Raw genomic sequence first — 4,237 nt, forward strand, 5'->3', positions numbered from 1 at the left:
GTAATATAAAATATAGCGATATAGTATTATTAGTAGTAAGGTAGTTTTAAAGGATAATAATTGGATTTAAATTATATAATAGATCGCTTATATAATCTAAAGTATATAAAAAAAAAATTTAATTAAAATCCTAAACTTCTAAAAGCTTATTACGGAATAGAACCTAAATATTAAATTTAACTCTATTCTAAGCATCCTTTATTAATTTTAATTTCGGGATGCTATAGATACTACTCTTAGCCCTACTTACTTAAAGGCCTAACCTAGTATTCCTTAACATCCTTAAATAACGACGTAATGATGCAATTTTAAAGGCAAAGCTAAACGCTAATATATATATGGCATGCTTAATAACGGCATTTAAAGCGTTTTAGGTCGATTATGTTCCTGACTAGTGTATATTTATTAGCGTAGAAAGATATAAATACTTTGACCTTAATCTTATTAATAGCGCTTAACTATATTGCTTATGCCTTTAAGATAAAAATAAATGCTTTTAGGTATAAGATAGCTATATTATATAGTTCTAATATATACTAATATATATAGATGCCTAAATCGCTAGTACTAATAATAAAGAGTATTATAAGTTAATTTATAGTTAATAGAGTACTTCTTAAAGCTAAAAGCTGGATGCTAGAGGAACTTACTAAAGATAAAGTATGGGTTAGCGAAGTTAAGGAGCTATAAAAGCGGGTAATTCTATTATTAGTATAGGGTTATAATATAATAGTAGTGTACTAAGTAATATAGGGTCTTAATAGGGATATATAAAACTCCGTTTAATGTCCTATAGTATATAGGATAAGAAGTATATATTAGGGTTTATATTAAGTTTTAGTAAATTAGTTTTATAAGTGCTAAATTATAATATATACCCTATCGTTAATTCCATCCTGCCCTCTATACCTTTTCTCCCCCTCTTATTCGCTCGCTTATTTTAATGGGGTATTGGTATATTGGTACCTCTCTACTACCGACCTACTAATTTAAATTGATCCGTATTAACGACTTTATTAACCAACTACTTTAATAATTAAATTAACCGGATTTACACTAAGACCAATACTAGAGGCGACGCGCTCTATACGCGTAAGAGGATATTTTANAAGCCTTNNNAAAAACAACNAAGTAAAAAGGNGGGGGGGGGGGGGATTTGTTACGGGACTTACCCGTTTTTAACGTTCCTTACCTATACTTACGTTTCGTCCCATCCCCTTATAACCCCTATTTATATATACCTAGTATATAAAGTCTTCTTCTTTATTTAAATGTCTTATATTTAAATATATACGAAGTCTTTCTAATTACTACTCCGTTTAGTATATTGTATCCGCTTATACCTACTTTATAATAGGGATAAATTTAAAGCTCTAATAGGAATGTAAAATAAACGTGCCCCTTAGGCCCTGCAATTTTATTTTCTAAATAATCCTTTTAAGCCACTAACTTAAGGAAATTAAATCTATAAGCCTTTTACTATATTGGCGAAACCACTATTAATTTCGCGTATTTTACGCATTTACTTATTATAGACGTAAACCTCTATTAATCCCGTGTCGCCCTTTTTAATTTCCTTAGCCCTTATCTACTTATTTTTAAGACCTTTTCGCTATTTATAGCTTTACCATTTATATAAATAGATCTCTTTCAATATCTAGAGTATTACTAAGTATAGGTATACAATCCCTGTAGGTTTGCTATTAAGCTAAACTACTATAAAGCCTACCTAACGACTTGCTACTCCAATTACCTAAACCTTAGTTGTAAGGAGAAAGTGTAGCTTATAATTATAGAGCTTATACGGAAGCCGCTATCCAATCCCCAAACTACCCGCGTATTAACCCCTACTATAGCCCTATGTGCTATACCTTTTCTTCTAATCTATAATAGCCTTACTTGCCTATAGTATCCGTATATTATATAAGCGGAAAAGAAAATGGCTAACCATTACTAAGAGGAGTATATTTTAAGTAAAGGCCGTAAAGGCCGCCTGCCTAAGTCTCTTACGCTAGCACCGCTATATTAGAAGAAGGTAACATACTAACGTCTTTTTGTTAGCGGCGTAGGGAGTTACTTCTTCGCTGTCATTTCGCCAGCTTAGCTAAAGGAAGAGAAAGGCACGCGGCAATACCAGGAAATGGCGTAAGCTTTACCTAAGGCGGACTTTGTAAAGGGTTAGGTTAATAAGTTGCTAAAGGATAGTCTGCAGGAGATCGATGCGTTAGAGGATATTATTTTAGATAACACCGCCTAGACGGAGATGTCTCCGTGGCTTAAGATGACTTATTAGCCTCAATACCTCTAGGGTTACAGCTTTAAGGAAGTTGCTCCCTTAGCCTTTCTAGCTGACCCCGCAATAGAGCCTTTACTTGCGGAATTTTCCTAAAGCCTTAAGCAGATCGTTAAGGAATCGCACCACTCTATATACGCCGATAAAGTAAACGTATTTGACTAGGTACAAATTAATAGCTTTATCTAGGATAGAAGAGCTTAGGACCGTCCGCTAATAATTAAGCTTAAGAAGGCAATATTTAGAGGGTATAAGCTAGTTTTCCAGCGACTAATATGCTTTGTATTTCGCACCGTCTAGCCAGACTAGTGTATTATATTATTACACCAGCTAACCGCCGTATAGCTTACTTATCTAGACTAAATAATAGGGTATAGAGAGGAGCTGTTGGCCGTAAAAGCGGAGGAGAAGTAACGGGTAAAGAAGGATTAAAACTGATATAATATGCTTCTTAGGGATATTAAGTCCCAGCTAGACCGTGCCTACCTTTTATTTTATATCTCGCTATTAGACTATACTTTAAAAGGCGATCTTTTCGAGAGCGCCGTAGTTGGGTTTTTAGCCGTATTAGGTATAGACCTAGAGAAGAAAATTTTTAGGGGCGTGTATTTGTACACGAGTTACCTATCGGCGTTTATTAAGATAGCGTAGATGCTCGTTATATAACGGGCCGTAATTATAGCAGAAGAAGGGGACATTAACTATTTAGCGGATATTTTGGACAAAATAAGAGAGTAATTTATAATCTATGGGAGCAGATCGCCCTTTAACTAGGTGCTGCGACTATAAGCATATAGTAAAAAAATCCGGAACACGACTATAAGCCTAGGCTATATCTATTGGTTGGATGACTATAAGAAGCTAATATATAAGACGCTCGAAATAACTATAACCGACTTTAAGAACTTTATTTATATGTAGGTAGAACTAGCGCAGTCGGAACTAGAACAACTTTTTCTTTTATATAACGATAAAAAGCGGAAGGATATAATACTAACTTTTTAGCTACGCGACTTAAAGGATAATCTAACTTAAAACGCTAAGGGGTAGAGTTTTTTTAAGGACACCCAGAATAAAGCCAGTTTGCCTAATAGCAAACGGTAGATACTTAATCGCGTACTTAAGACGGATTAGCTGTGGGTAGAGTTCCTAGAGGTGCGGAAAAAGGATATAAAAGTAATATAAAAGCTAGCGGCGATAAAGGAGTACGTATTTTAGATTAATAACTTTCTTAAACAACTCCTCCTGCTTATCTATCTCACTTTAGGCTAACCTGCTCGCGGTACGGAAATCCTAAGCTTATAGTATTTCAATATTATATACGGGCACTACTGGAGCATTTTTATTAAGAATAGGCTGGTTAGTACGGTAATGGCTTACTATAAGGGTTATAGCATTATTGGCAATACTAAGATTATCTACCGCTATCTGCTAAGGGAGGTGGGCGAGCTGGTTATCTACTACCTGTAGTTAATTCTCCTGTTTTAGTAGAAGCTAGAGTTATTTACGTTTAATAAAAAGGATCGCCTATTGCTATTTCTTTAGGCTAAGGGCGAGGAGGGCTAGAACAGTCCCTAGCTAACTATAGTGCTTAAACGCGAGGCGGAGAAGTATTTAAAAACGTGTATAAATATTACCTTTTACTAGCATGCCGTGATTATAATATCCCGCGCTTACCTAAAGTGTAGTAGCTTTAAGCGCGACTACGGAATAGATAATACTAGCGTAAATAACTAGGTAAGCTATATATTATGAATTACTGGCACGATTTACGTATAAGGGCTAGAGGAGGCTTTAGGTACGGTTAAGGTAAGGAGGGCGGAGTATTAAGCAATTAGTTGCGAGTGGCATAACTTTCTTAGGTTTTAGGTCTACTTAGCAGTAAGAAAGCGGCCGGTGTTTAAGTTAGTTAATAATAGCGAAGCCTAGGCTAGCAAGGCGGCT

The sequence above is a fragment of the Cenococcum geophilum genome, assembly GCF_001692895.1.
Source record: "Cenococcum geophilum 1.58 unplaced genomic scaffold K441scaffold_128, whole genome shotgun sequence".
Lineage (NCBI taxonomy): Eukaryota > Fungi > Ascomycota > Dothideomycetes > Gloniales > Gloniaceae > Cenococcum > Cenococcum geophilum.